The sequence below is a fragment of the Rhinopithecus roxellana genome, chromosome 12, assembly GCF_007565055.1.
Source record: "Rhinopithecus roxellana isolate Shanxi Qingling chromosome 12, ASM756505v1, whole genome shotgun sequence".
Lineage (NCBI taxonomy): Eukaryota > Metazoa > Chordata > Mammalia > Primates > Cercopithecidae > Rhinopithecus > Rhinopithecus roxellana.
In genome coordinates, this window is record NC_044560.1 from 32,728,852 (window position 1) to 32,744,256 (window position 15,405).

Here is a 15,405-nt window from a genome sequence, read left to right on the forward strand (position 1 = left end):
AGAGGCTGCTGGGGCGGCCCAGAGACCTGAAGCAAAGCCTCAGGACCAGTCGGTTACTTGGTTGCAAGTAACAAAAACACCAACTCAAACAGACATAAATTTTAGGGGAAAGGATTGGCTCATTCAACTGGAAAGCCCAGAGGTGGGGCAGATGTCTGGGCTGGCTGGTCCAGGAGCCTGGGGCTATTGCCAGTGACCCATTTTCTTTCTGTCTCTTTATTATTCCCTCTGATGTCAGCGTCATCCTCAAACCTGGCTCCCCTGAAAGTTGCACACCAGCTGCCAGCACCCGCTCAGGCTTGTGTCCTTATCCCTGTCCTGAGAGAAAGAGAGGGTATCTGTCCCCCAGCCATCATGCAAAACCTCAGAGCTCCTCTCTGATTGGACTAGCACTGGTCATGTGATCTTCCCTGAACCAATCACTAATAAGAGAGGTGAGCTCACACTAGCAGGCTGGTTGCAAAACCTCCCATAGGGGAAGGGCGGGCAGGGTGCTGGGATTGGAACCAGGATACACATGCCACTGTATCTGCATTCTCTTCCTCACTTGTTCATTCCTCACCTCTAGATCTACGTTATTCTTTTTCTTACATTCAGTCTCTCTGTTTTTTCTTCTACTGGACAGGAAGCCTGGCCATCACAGACTGCTGAGGGATACACCTTGCAGTACAGGCCCCCAAAGAGAGTCACCCCATGTTCTCTCAGCCCAAGTCCTAAACAACCCAAGGAGGGGAGGATGTCTCCCTCCGGACTAACCGGGGCCGAGGAAGGGGTTCTTGTGACGGGCTCAGCTGAGTCAGGTGTCCTCCACCCACCCCCCAGCCAATCAGCTACAGGCAGGGATGAGGTCATTGCTCCCTCTGTCCCCTGCCATGTGCCTGCTGTAACATCTTCATAGGACCTCTAAGCTGGAATCATTTAAGCAGGATGCCAAAGGACAGCAATTGGGCCACACTTCTTGACCGTAGTGACACTAAAACCTCATTGCAGCTCTCTACAGGAAGGCCAGCTCTTCACTGTGGCCCCCCAGACACTGCGTGCTCTGGCCCCTGCCTGCCGCCCGCCCCCGCCCACGCCTCATCCTATAAATCCCTGTGCACCGTGCTCCAGCTGCCCGGCCTGTCTGTGTTCCTTGAATGCACCATGTCTGAGCCTTGCTCCTGGGCTGCTTTCTTGGCCCTCCTGCCATGCTGCCCACAACCCCTTCCCTTCTGGCCTGGCTGATGTCGACTCCTCCTTCAGATGTCTCCTTCAACACACTCCCAGGGGGCTGTTCCAAAGCCCACCCCACCCTTCTTCCCTGAGCTATTCATCTGACCTGATCAGGGCTTTCCCCTCCCCTTAATGTCAGCTCCATAAAGGCAGGAACCAAGTCTGTTTTGTTACAGGTTTGACCCTTTCCACCAAATATGCACCTTACTGAACTTTGCTAAAGGGAATGAATGAAGTGATAATAGTGGCATAAGGAGAAAGGGAAAACGGAGCACAGTGACTTGCCTATCACTCAGCTAGGAATCCCGGCACTGTGGGAGGCTAAGGCGGGCAGACTGCTTCAGGCCAGGAGTTTGAGACCAGCCTGGACAACATGCTGAAACCCCATCTCTATAAACAATACAAAAATTAGCCGGGCATTGTGGTGCGCACCTGTGGTCCCAGCCACTTGGGAGACTGAGGCAGGAAGATTGCTTAAGCCTGAGAGGTTGGGCTGTGATCCTGCCACTGCACTCCAAGCCTGGGCGACAGAGTAAGACGCTGTCTCAAAGAAAAATAAAGGCACCCAGATAAACAGGTGGTGAATGGTGGAGGAAAAAACCTGGGTGCTGAGACATCATGTAGCTAGTTGGGGAGGTGACGCTGGGGCTGAGAGCATCACTCAAAGTTTGCCAGTCTCAGGGAGTGGTGGTGGCAGGGGTGAGTCCAGGATAAGGGTTGGGGACTGTGTATGAGAAGAGCTTGAGCTGGGGTAGAGCCAGTCTGGAAGAACTGAAAGGCCCGAACGTAGATGCAGCATCGGTGAGGTGAGATGGAGCAGTAGAAGGTGCAAGAAGCAGACAGGGCCAATCATGCTTGACCTTGCAGGCTTTGCAGGGTGTAGGCATCATGCCTTTCACCTTCTAGGGACGCATAAGAGAGGGAAGAGGGCAAGAAAGGTAGGAGGGCTTTGAATATTGGCATGAGAATACTGTCCAGGGAGATGACAGTCCGCCACACTGACACGGGCGGCATCTGTAGAAACAGGAAAGGCCTCTCAGACACATGGAAAGATACCTGACTCTGGGCATAATAAGAGAAATGCCAATTAAAATCATGCTGAGATACTACTTCGCACCTCTCAGAAGGTCAAGAGCACAAGGCGTGCGCACACGCTGCAGGCAGTGACGTGGAGGACAGCCAGGCTTCTCCAGAGCTAGTGGGAGGGAAAGCAGAGCTGTCGCTTTGGAGGGGACTCTGGCCATTCCTGTGAGTATGACCCGGCACACACCCACCCTTCACCCCAGCAGCTCCACTCCTAGGAAGCTTCACCTACACATGTTCCCAAGTGTGAGAAGTGATCTTTGTCCAAGGTTATTAATTACAGCAGTGCTTGTCAGAGCAGAAAAGGGGACATGGCTTGTGTGTGCCTTGACATGGCACTAGAGGAATCAGGTTTGTCTGTACAGTGGAATACCATGCGACAGGGAAGGTAGAGTAAGGCCCTGATAGGAGGGGCCTTCGGTGTCTGTGGTGTGCTGCTAAGCAGGAAAATGAAAAGAACATGGTGACTCACGCCTATAATCCCAGCACTTTGGGAGACCAAGGCAGATGGATCATTTGAGGTTAGGAGTTCAAGACCAGCCTGGCCAACATGGTGAAACCCTGTCTCTACTAAAAATACAAAAATTAGCCGGGCACAGTGGCTGATGCCTGTAATCCCAGCATTTTGGGAGACCGAGGTGAGCAGATCATTTGACGTCGGGAGTTCAAGACCAGCCTGGCCAATATGGTGAAGCCCTGTCTCTACTAAAAATACAAAAATTAGCCGGGCACAGTGGCTGATGCCTGTAATCCCAGCATTTTGGGAGACCGAGGTGAGCAGATCATTTGACGTCGGGAGTTCAAGACCAGCCTGGCCAATATGGTGAAGCCCTGTCTCTACTAAAAATACAAAAATTAGCCAGGCGTGGTGGCTGGCACCTGTAATCCCAGCTACTCTGGAGACTGAGGCAGGAGAATCGCTTGAACCTGGGAGGCGGAGGTTGCAGTGAGCCGAGATCACGCCACTGCACTCCAGTGCAGTGTGAAAGTGAGACTCTGTCTCAAAAAAAAAAAAGAAAAGGAAAAAACAAATCTTGTGTTTGTAATTCCCCAGGGGAGGGGGAATTTTGGAAAATGTGAGGAGAATATAGGTTTTGTGACAATTCCAGTGTCAGTCAGCCCTGGAGCACTCTTTATTTTATTTATTATTATTATTATTAATTCTTCTTCTACCTTTTTTTGCTTAACTTAAGCATACCCTGAGAGAGCACTCTTAACTGTCAAATTAGATCACCTTCATTTTCCATACCAGGCACTGTGTTCTTGGCTATATGTGTGTAAGTATCTTTGTGTGTGTGTGTGCACGTATGTGCATGTATAATTTAGTTACTTTATTGAGATCTCTAAGGCACCACCTCTGAGTGGCCTTCCTCAGCACCCTGTGTAAAATGGCCTTCCCTGTCACTGTCTCCTGCTTTATTTTTTTTTCATGGCGTTTATCATGATCTGATGTTCTCTGTTTGTTTGCTTTCTACACCATCCTCTTTGGAATGTGAGCTCTGCGAAGGCAGGGATCTTTGTTTTGTTCCTTTCTGTATCCCCAACGTCTAGAGCAGTGCCTGTCCCATAGCAGTTGCTTAACGAGTGTGTGCTGAATGAATGTGAGTGCGTCTGAAGACTGAATGTTATCCTTCTGTTACAGATGCAGACCTCAGGCCCCCAGAGGCCTCGCCCTCTTTTCATGGACTCTACAAACTGCAAAGCCCACTGGTGTTCTGACTGGGGAAGAGGCGAGAAATCACCCTAGGCTGCCTTTTTTTTTCTTTTTTTTTTTTTTTTTTGAGGCAGAGTCTCACTCTGTCACCCAGGTTGGAGTAAATACAGTGGCGCAATCTCGGCTCACTGCGACCTCCGCCTCCTGGGTTCAAGCAATTCTCCTGTCTCAGCCTCCCTAGCAGCTGGAACTACAGGCACCCACTACCATGCCCAGCTAATTTTTTGTATTTTTAGTAGAGACACAATTTCACCATATTGGTCAGGCTGGTCTTGAACTCCTGACCTCAGGTGATCCACCCACCTCGGCTTCCCAAAGTGCTGGGATTACAGACGTGAGCCACTGCTTCTGGCCAGGCTGACTTTTAAGCTGTTAAAATTCTCCCTTTACCCCCATTCATTTTTCTTTCTTTTTTTCCCCTTAGAGACAGAAGTACAGTGATGGGATCATAGCTCACTGCAGCCTTGAACTCCCGGGCCCAAGCAATCCTCCTGCCTCAACCTCTTGAGTAGCTGTGACTACAGGTGCATGCCACCAGGCCTAGCTAATTTTTAAAATTTTTTTGGTAGAGACAGGGTCTCCCTATGTTGTGCAGGCTGGTCTTGAACTCTTGGCCTCTAGCAGTCTCCCCAGCTCAGCCTCCCAAAGTGCTGAGATTACAGGCATGAGCCACCATGCCTGGCCACATTCCTTTTTCAAAGTCACCTTGAGGGCTAGGAATACTAGCTGGGTCTCTTCTGCTGGGTCCTGCCTGTGAAGCACTGAGGAGCTTGCCTGCACCACAAAATTTCTTCAGCTGTCTGGGGTCCGTCTCCCCTTCTTGCTTGGACGACCCTTGTTGTGGCCTGGTTTTTTTTGTTTTTGTTTGTTTGTTTTTGAGATGGAGTCTCGCTCTGTCACTCAGGCTGGAGTGCAGTGGCATGATCTCGGCTCACTGCCACCTCCACCTCCTGGGTTCAAGCAATTCTCCTGCCTCAGTCTCCCAAGTAGCTGGGATTACAGGTATGCGCCACCACACCCAGCTAATTTTTGTATTTTTGCTGGAGACGGGGTTTCACCATGTTAGTCAGGCTGGTCTCAAACTCCTGACCTTGTGATCCACCTGCCTTGGCCTCCCAAAGTGCTGGGATTACAGGCATGAGCCACCACGCCCAGCCCTGTTCTGGGCTGTTATTCCATGGAGAATAGGTAGAGAGAGAAGGAAATTTCCAACATGAAGGCATTCTCTTCTAGAGGGAACCATCACTTAGGCTGCATGCTTAACCTTATCAGAGTCCAGGCCAGGCGCAGTGGCTCACGCCTGTAATCCCCGCACTTTGGGAGGCCGAGACAGGCGGATCACGAGGTCAGGAGATCGAGACCATCCTGGCTAACATGGTGAAACAACGTCTCTACTAAAATACAAAAAAAATTAGCTGGGTGTGGTGGTAGGTGCCTATAGTCCCAGCTACTTGGGAGGCTGAGGCAGGAGAATGGCGTGAACCCGGGAGGTGGAGCTTGCAGTGAGCCGAGATCGTGCCACTGCACTCCAGCCTGGGTGACAGAGTGAGACTCCGTCTCAAAAAAAAAAACAGAGTCCAATTTGCCCAAGAGACCTCCTCAAACATGAGGAGTTGAGAACGTCATTTATTTCTTCAGTATTTCGGTTGTAATAATAGGTTTGCCAGTTTGTAATACAATAGGTTTGTAATAATAGGATCCTTCTGTGCCAGTCACTTTGCCAACCGTTCCATTGCTGTTACCTCATTAACCCTCTCAACAGCCCTACTGAGGGTGGTATTACTCCTCCCACCATGTTACTGATGAGGAAGCTTGGGATTCAGAATGGGCTGGTAACCAGCCACACGTCACAGGCTGCTAAGCTGCAGACCTGCAATTTGATTCTGGCTCTAGCTGACCACCAAGATGGCGCTCCCTGGCCTCGTTGCCACACTGCTTCCCCATCTGCTTTGGGGATTTTCCCAGTGGCCAGCAGGACAGGGTCTGGTTTTCTATGACAGCGTGATATGGATGGTTAATCATGTCTCAAAGCCCTGCTGTCCAGCAGGAGGCTTTGGTGGATTGGAGGAATGCCGGTGGAGAGCCTTCTGCTTGTTTACTTCTCATAGGTGTTTGCCACACAAGAGATCAAACTTCTGTTTCCTGTTGAGATTGGTTTCCATCTTTCTCCATTCATCTTTGACACTCCCTGTCTCTTAATTATGTCTTATACTGATGTCTATAACCCTGCCCAGCCGTCTCCCTCCAGACTCCCTCCCAGCAGTAACTGCTCTGTGTAGAGCTATTAAGAACACAGGCCTGTAATCTCAGCACTTGAGGAAGCCGAGGCAGGAGGATTGCTTGAGCCCAGGAGTTTGAGACCAGCCTGGGCAATATAATGAGACTCTGTCTCTACTGAACATAAAAATTTTTTAAATGAGCTGTGCATGTTGGCTCACGCTTATAACCCCAGCACTTTAGGAGGCTGAAATGGGAGGAACACTGTAGCCCAGGAGTTTGAGGCTACAGTAAGCTAAAATCAAGTCACTGCACTCCATCCAAGGTGACAGAGCAAGAACCTGTCTCTTAAAAAAAAAAAAAAGTGTTGGCACGGTGGCTCATGCTTATAATCCCAGCACTTTGGGAGGCTGAGGCAGGTGGATCACCTGAGGTCAGGAGTTCAAGACCAGCGTGGCCAACATGGCGAAACCCTGTCTCTACTAAAAATAACAAAATTAGCTGGGCGTGGTGGCAGGCCCTGTAATCCCAGCGACTCAGGAGGCTGAGGCAGGAGAATCGCTTTAATCCAGGAGGCAGAGGTTGCAGTGAGCCAAGATTGCGCCATTGCACTCCAGCCTGGGCAACAAGAGCGAAACTCCATCTAAAAAACAAAACAAAACAACAATAACAACAACAAAGAACATGCACACTCTATCCAGGCTGCCTGGATAGAGCCTTGGCTCTACAGTTACCCACTGTGTGACCTTGGGTAAGTGACTCTGAACCTCATTTCCTCCTCTGTAATATAGGAGTAATAATAACAGAACCTTCTTCCAAGGATGGTCGTGAGTATTCCTCAAGATTGTGCTGAACCCAAGGTACAACTCATGGTAATGACCAACAAACAGGGTCTCTTTCTATGCACATAGAAACATCTCTCCTTACACAATTTGTTACTTTATTCACTGAGAAGACATGGATGTGTGCAGATGTATCTTATTTTTTCTCAGAGCTGCTAGAACATTTATTTAGCAGATACTCTCTTGTGAGTGGCAGCACTGTTCCACGGTCTAGGTATCCATTGTGAACAAGGTGAGAGCCCTGTACTCACAGAGTTCATGTATTCATCAGCAAGACATAATAAAGAAATTAGTGGGCCAGGCCTAGTGACTCACACCTGTAATCCCAACACCTTGGGAGGCCAAGGTGGGAGGATCGCTTGAGCCCAGGAGTTCAAGACCAGCCTGGGCAACATGGTGAAACCCTATCTCTACAAAAAATAACAAAAATTGACCAGGGATGGTGACATGCACCTGTAGTCCCAGCTACTTGGGAGGCTAAGGTGGGAGAATCACGAGCCCAGGAGGTCCAGTGAGCCATGACTGCACCACTTCACTCCAGCCTGAACAGTGGAGTGAGACCCTGTCTTGAAAAAAGAGAAACAGCGGTCATGCTTACTGCTCTGTAAGGAATAAAACTAAATTGAAGTAGGGGCCCCCTGAACTGGGTGGTCAGGGAATGCTTCCCTGAGGAAGCCTGCCTTGAGAAGAGCTAGAGCCACACGTGCAAAGGCCCTGGGGCAGGAATAAAATTGGAAGGTCAAGGCAGCCAGTGTGGTGGGAGCATTTGGATGGTGGGGGAAGATGGTGAGGCCCGATATATGTTGAAGAACTTTAAGCTGGAAAGCAGCTGGAGGTGATCCCTGTTTGATGTAATCCCTCTGGCTGTGGGTGGAGAATAGAATCTAGGAAGGCAAACGTGGCCTGGGGAGGCCAGAGAGGGATCTCATGCAGTTGTTAAGATGAAAGATGATGGTAGTGGCTTGGCCTGGGAAGGAGGAAGAAAGGAAATGAATTCAGGACGTATTTTGGAGTTAGTGGCAACAGGGTTTGCTGATGGACTTGCTGTGGAGGATGAGAGAAGGAGGGACAGGAAGGATTCTCCCATGTGTCTGCATCGTTGCTGGATCCCTGCTGACAGACACACAGGTTGTCTCCCGTGTCTCCCAACATGCATGAATGCACATCCTTGCTGGGTTGTGTCCGTTTTTTTTTTTTTTTTTTTTTGAGACAGGATCTTGCTCTGTCGCCCAGGCTGGAGTGCAGTGGTGTGATCTTGGCTCACTGCAGCCTCTACCTTTCCGGCTCCCGGCTCAAGCAACCTCAGCCTCCCGGATAGCTGGGACCACAGGTGCACGCCTCCACATCTGGCTGATTTTTTTATTTTTTATTTTTTGTAGAGATGGGGTCTCGCTGTGTTGCCCAGGCTGATCCCCATCTCCTGACCTCAAGCATTCCTCCCACCTCAGTGTCCCAAAGCACTGGGATTACAGGTGTGAGCTACCGTGAGTCTTAAGGGATGGCGGGGAGGGGCATTTCACGTGGAGGGAAGCATTTGAGGAAATACTAGGGCCTGAGTAAAGGCTGGGGCCCTGCTGTGGTGCTATACAGGGAGGCTCCCCTGCTCCTAGCCCAGCTCAGGCCAAAGCGTGGGGTGAGGGGCAGAGTTGTCTTCTGGGCTGTGGAACAGCAGCATCCAACCTCAATCCACCACCTGAAGTGTGTGCAGTTGCTGCCCATTTTGAGATTCTTTCATGTCCTCCATCCCCCATCTTATCCAGAGCTGCTTTCTCATCTGGCCAAGTCCATTCTCCTCCAGTCCTCTCCCCTCCCCAGGTGAGTACAGAGTTTCAGCTAATGTTGCAGCAGCAGATGCATCATGTTGGATTTCCTGCCATTCTCGGGGCCCTTTTGCTGTCTGCATTTAGGTCAGCTTTGTTTTCCTGGGGATTGAAAGCAGTGGCTGGCATAGCCTTTGGTTCTGGGCCAGCCTTGCAAGGAGGCTGGACCTGCAGGAACTGAACGAGAGGCCTCTTTTTTGTATGAACTTGATTCTTCCACCTTCTTTGTCCCCTATTCCCTTCTGTTTCTTGTTTCTGGCCTTGTTCTTGAGAGTGCAGGTCCCACAGGCAGTGGCCAGTGCTGCAGGCCTCCTTTGCCCTTTCTGAGGGACTTTGGGCATCTGGTGGACTCTAGTCCACTGAGCCAGTGAGGGCAGCTCAGCCAGTGTGAGTTTAAAACGGCATGACCTCCAAGCTCCCGTTGCCTCCTGCTCCGACCCTGACCTGGGTTTCTCTCTGGTGCTGCTGGCAGGTGCTGGGCCAGGCCACTCGTCAAAATTAGCATCTCTGGGAATTCGCCTTCTGCCTACCCAAGGGCTGTAGGATAGGAGGTGTCACAGATTACGAGAAGGTAAAATTTGACACATTTCAGCTCATACCAGGTCCAAAAAAAAGGAACGACCTTGAAGGAGAAAAATATAGAGCATTAATGAGCTCAACTCAGCACCCTCCCAAGTTGCTAGAGGACATGTGAATCACTGCAGCCTTTTTAGAGCATGGACTGGAAAAAAGAAAAAAAACAACTCTTTTTTTTTTTAATGAGCCAGTATATGCATGTGATAAAACATTCAAATAGTACAAAAAAGGTATACAATAGTCTTCTTCCCCTACCTACGATCTCCCAGTCCCTTCCTGTGAGGACACCCGTCTCATACATTCTTCGAGAGATGCTCAATACAAAAACAAGCGTGTATTATACGTGCAGTTCTGGACCTTCACTGGGAGACCATTCCGTAATGTAACCATGTAATTTTTCATAAACAGCCTTTGACCCAGCACTACCACTCCTGAGAATCTATCATGCAGAAGAAAAAAAACAAATAGCCTAAGTACAAAAGGATATTTATTGCAGCATTGTTTGCAGTGGCAAAGCAAAAAAAAACCCTGGAAATAAAACAAATGCCCATTTTTCAGGGACTGATGGAATAAAATGCAGCACATCTATGTTCTTGGCCTATCGGCTGCTAAAAAGAGTGGGTAAGAGCACTGATTGCTGGCCTGGAGGCATTTCTGTGATGTATTTAAGGGAAAGCAAGATTCAGAGAAGTACATTTGATAAGATCCTGTTGATGTAAAATACAGCAACAAAAGGCATTGTCATTTTATTGGGGACAGTGGGTATCTACTTCATTCTCTTCCACGTCACATGGCCTGCTCAGCCCGGCATTCTGCCTGGGAGACATTGCCAGGATCCTTACTTGTGCTCAGAGTGAACTTCACCCACTGGTATTATTAGAGGCCTATCTGGGAGCATCCTCCAGACAGCCCACAGGTGGAGAGCCCATGGCATTCATGCTGGAAAATGCTCACCTGGGCCTCTGTCAGGCTAAGAGAGGCCAGCCTGTTCCTGGGTGCCAGGTGCCATGGTGAGAATCACTTCTCGCTGACCATGACAGGCAGTGTGACCAATTTCCCCGTCACTTGGTAGGATGAACTAAGCGGAGTTTGGTGAGCTGTGAAGCATGCAGCACCACCAAATCTGCCACTCACGAGACCAGCACAGAATTACAGAAATGCTGAAGTCAGGACATCAGATCTCGGGCTCTGTTCCAGCTGAAGGTTCCGGGGGCAGAAAGCACAGGTAACAACTTAACTCACGTCCACCCCGAGCTCAACACACAGAGTCACCCGATGAAATGCTTCTTGTGCCACATTCTTTTTTTTTTTTTTTTTAAAGTTCTAGGGTACATGTGCACAACGTGCAGGTTTGTTACATATGTATACATGTGCCATGTTGGTGTGCTGTACTCATCATTTACATTAGGCATATCTCCTAATGCTGTCCCTCCCGCCGCCCTCCACCCCATGACAGGCCCCGGTGTGTGATGTTCCCCTTCCTGTGTCCTACTGTTCTCATTGTTCAGTTCCCACCTGTGAGTGAGAACATGTGGTGTTTAGTTTTTTGTCCTTGCGATAGTTTGCTCAGAATGATGGCTTCCGGCTTCATTCATGTCCCTACAAAGGATATGAACTCATCCTTTTTTATGACTGCATAGTATTCCATGGTCTATATGTGCCACATTTTCTTAATCCAGTCTATCATTGATGGGCATTTGGGTTGGTTCCAAGTCTTTGCTGTTGTGAATAGTGCCACAATAAACATACGTGTGCATGTGTCTTTAGCAGCATGACTTATCCTTTGGGTATATACCCAGTAACAGGATGGCTGGGTCAAATGGTATTTCTAGTTCTAGATCCTTGAGGAATTGCCACGCTGTCTTCCACCATGGCTGAACTAGTTTACAGTCCCACCAACAGTGTAAAAGTGTTCCTATTTCTCCACATCCTCTCCAGCACCTGTTGTTTCCTGACTTTTTAATGATCGCCATTCTAACTGGTGTGAGGTGGTATCTCATTGTGATTTTGATTTGCATTTCTCTGATGACCAGTGATAATGAGCATTTTTTCATGTGTCTGTTGGCTGCATGAATGTCTTCTTTTGAGAAGTGTCTGTTCATATCCTTCACCCACTTTTTGATGGCGTTGTTGTTTTCTTATAAGTTTGTTTGAGTTCTTTGTAGATTCTGGATATTAGCCCTACAAGACTACTACAAGGCTACAGTTACCAAAACAGAGATATAGACCAATGGAACAGAGCAGAGCCCTCAGAAATAATACCACACATCTACGACCATCTGATCTCTGACAAACCTGACAAAAACAAGAAATGGGGAAAGGATTCCCTATTTAATAAATGGTGCTGGGAAAACTGGCTAGCCATATGTAGAAAGCTGAAACTGGATACCTTCCTTGCACCTTATACAAAAATTAATTCAAGATGGATTAAAGACTTAAATGTTAGACCTAAAACCATAAAAACCCTAGAAGAAAACCTAGGCAATACTGTTCAGGACATAGGCATGGGCAAGGACTTCATGTCTAAAACACCAAAAGCAATGGCAACAAAAGCCAGAATTAACAAATGGGATCTAATTAAACTAAAGAACTTCTGCACAGCGAAAGAAACTACCATCAGAGTGAACAGGCAACCTACAGAATGGGAGAAAATTTTTGCAATCTACTCATCTGACAAAGGGCTAATATCCAGAATTTTTTTTTTTTTTTTTTTTTTTTTTAGTAAGAGGGTCTTGCTCTGTTGCCTAGGCTTGAGTGCAGTGGTACAATCATAGCTCACTTCAGCCTCAACCCCCCGGGCTCAAGTTACCCTCCCAAGCAGCTGGGTCTACAGGTGCACACCACTAGTAGTAGGCCCAGCTAATTTTTAAACTTTTTTTGTTGAGATATGATCTCACTATGTTGCCCAGTCTGGTCTCAAAACTCCTGGCCTCAAGGGATCCTTCTGCCTCAGCCTCCCAAAGTGCTGGGATTACAGGTATGAGTCACCACACCCAGCTCCATGCCAGGTTTAAATGCAAGTAACAGATCATTTCATTCACTCTTTGGAATCACTAAATGACACAGCTTGCATTTCCTGGCTTGTACATATATATGTCATTCATTCTTACCAGAACAGCGGAAACGCTGCACAAAACCAACTTAAACTGTTTTCATTTCATATCTTGACATGTGTACATTCTACCAATATTCTACCTTGGACTTACTGATGACTAAGGAAGGAATGATAGGAAAAGGAACTGTAGGTTGCCGTATCTTTCTCTTTCCTTCCATGTCATCGTTCTGCATACCTAGTTGGCTAATTCTGGGAAGTGTGGCAAGTAAAAAAGAATGTGGCCAGGTACGGTGGCTCATGCCTGTAATTCCAGCACTTTGGGAGGCCGAGGCAGGCAGACTGCTTGACCCCAGGAGTTTGAGACCAGCCTGGGGGACATGGCGAAACTCTGTCTCTAAAAAATATACAAAAACTAGCCGGGGATGGTGGTATGCACCTGTGGTCCCAGCTACTCAGGTAGCTGTGGTGGGAGGACCACTTGAGCCTAGGAGGTCAAGGTTGCAGTGAGCTGTGATCAGGTCACAGCTCTCCAGCCTCCAGCCTGGGTGACAGAGCAATACCATGTTAAAAAAAAAAAAAAAGAATGTGAGAGGTCTCCATGGTCTTCATGTTTCTTTCTGCATTTCATATTTCATCACCTTCTGTCTGCTATGTTCGAAGCAACTCCTGGCTCTAATGGAGGGGCCTCTGGGGACTGTCAGTTTCCCCGCTTACTCCTTGTAGCTGTGATAATATGCTTACTTTATACTTGCTTTCAATCTTGCTGAGCTTGCATGCATCATTGGTCTGCTGGAATCCGGCGCTCACAGGGGATCCGGAATACCATATGAGAATGCCGTGGCAAGGAGTGACAGGCACACATGTGGCTCAGATCTCCTCTGCTCACATGCATGTTCCATTGGCCCCGGACTTCACTTACAAAATACAGGTTCAAAGACAAAATGATTTAGAATTTCAAGACGTTGACAGAACATTAGACCAAGGGAAGGGCTCACAGCTACTGGGGTCACACACCCAGAAAGCTAGCTCTATCTGGGTTTGTTGCATGAAGTAACAAATACTCAGTTGGAGATAGGGTTCTGTTACCACCCTAATTTTAACTTACCTGACTTGGAGTAATAGTGTGTCACGCTAGGACTTAAAACACTTCTAAGACCAGCTCTATTTTTAGTAGACTATATATATGAATCGAAACATAATCAGTATCCTTACCTGTGCCTGTTTTTCTGCCATCCGCTGGTGAGTAGTGGTCCATATTGGCAGATGACATCATCAACTACCCATTTATTCAAACCAGAAACATACACATATATATGTATACATACTGTGAATTCATGTCTTCTTTTTTTAAATGGAGTCTCTGTTGCTGAGGCTAGAGTTCAGTGGCACAGTCTTGGCGCACTGCAACCTCCACCTCCCAGATTCAAGCAGTTCTCCTGCCTCAGCCTCCCCAGTAGCTGGGATTACGGGCACACGCCACCACGCTCAGCTAACTTTTGTATTTTTAGTAGAGATGAGGTTTCCCCATGTTGGCCAGGCTGGTCTCACAACTCCTGACCTCAAGTGATCCTCTTGCCTTGGCCTCCCAAAGTGCTGGGATTACAGATGTGAGGCACCACACCTGGCCTTAAAGTGATTATTGATATATTTGGTTAATACCAATCATGCTTGTAATTGTTTTCTACTCTACTCCTTACCAGAGACTTCTTTTTCTGCCTCCTCTGGCTTTTTTTTTTTTTTTTTAGAGATGGAGTTTCACTCTTGTTGCCTTGGCTGGAGTGCAGTGGTGCAATTTCAGCTCACCGCAACCTCTGCCTCCCAGGTTCAAGCGATTCTCCTGCCTCAGCCTCCCAAGTAGCTGGGATTACAGGCTTCCACCACCATGCCCGGCTAATTTTTTGTATTTTTAGTAGAGACAAGGTTTCACCAGGTTGGCTAGTTGGTTGGTCTTGAACTCCTGACCTCAGGTAATCCAACCACCTCAGCCTCCCAAAGTGCTGGGATTACAGGCATGAGCCACCACGCCAGCCCTTGGTTTTTTTTTTTTTTTTTTTTTTTTTTGAGACTGGGTCTCGCTCTGTCGCCCAGGCTGGAGTACAGTGGCATGATCTCAGCTCACTGCAGCCTCCAGCTCCCAGGTTCAAGCAATTCTCCCGCCTCAGCCTCCTGATTAGCTGAGATTACAGGGGCATGCCACCACACCCGGCTAATTTTTGCATTTTTTTTTTTTTTTTTTTTTTTTTTTTTTAAGATAGAGTCTCGCTCTGCCGCCCGGGCTGGAGTGCAGTGGCCGGATCTCAGCTCACTTCAGCTCACTGCAAGCTCCGCCTCCTGGGTTCACGCCATTCTCCTGCCTCAGCCTCCCGAGTAGCTGGGACTACAGGCGCCCGCCACCACGCCCGGCTAGTTTTTTGTATTTTTTAGTAGAGACGGGGTTTCACCGTGTTAGCCAGGATGGTCTCGATCTCCTGACCTCGTGATCCGCCCATCTCGGCCTCCCAGAGTGCTGGGATTACAGGCTTGAGCCACCGCGCCCGGCCAATTTTTGCATTTTTAATAGAGATGGGATTTCACCATGTTGGCCAGGCTGGTCTCACACTCCTGACCTCAGATCAATAGCCTTTCTATCTCTATGGATTCGCCCATTCTGGACATTTCATATAAATGGAACTGTGTAATCCATGATCTTTTGTGACCGGCTTTCACTCAGCATCATGTTTTCATGGCCCATCCATGTCACGCAAGAATTCTTGCTTCATTCCTTTTATGACTGAATATTCCATTGTATGGAGGTACCACATTTTGTTAATTCTTCAGCTAATGGACATTCTGGGATATCCTTCCTCCCACTTTTCATATAACTTCCTTCTGCTTTTTCTTAGTTCT

At 48.1% G+C, this 15,405-nt stretch overlaps 1 protein-coding gene across 4 annotated transcripts in view; it reads left to right on the forward strand.

Annotated features, from left to right (window-relative positions):
• SIPA1L3 (signal induced proliferation associated 1 like 3) overlaps positions 1–15,405 on the forward strand; it is a 310,996-nt gene that overhangs the window by 99,229 nt on the left and 196,362 nt on the right. Inside the window, exon 1 of one of the 4 annotated variants that reach the window (XM_030942698.1) lies at positions 6,858–6,977. The exons of the other annotated variants lie outside the window; for them this stretch is intronic. The gene's annotated coding sequence lies outside the window, so the exon portion shown is untranslated. Of the gene's footprint in view, positions 1–6,857; positions 6,978–15,405 lie in introns of those variants that run through there. 4 annotated transcript variants of the gene reach the window in all.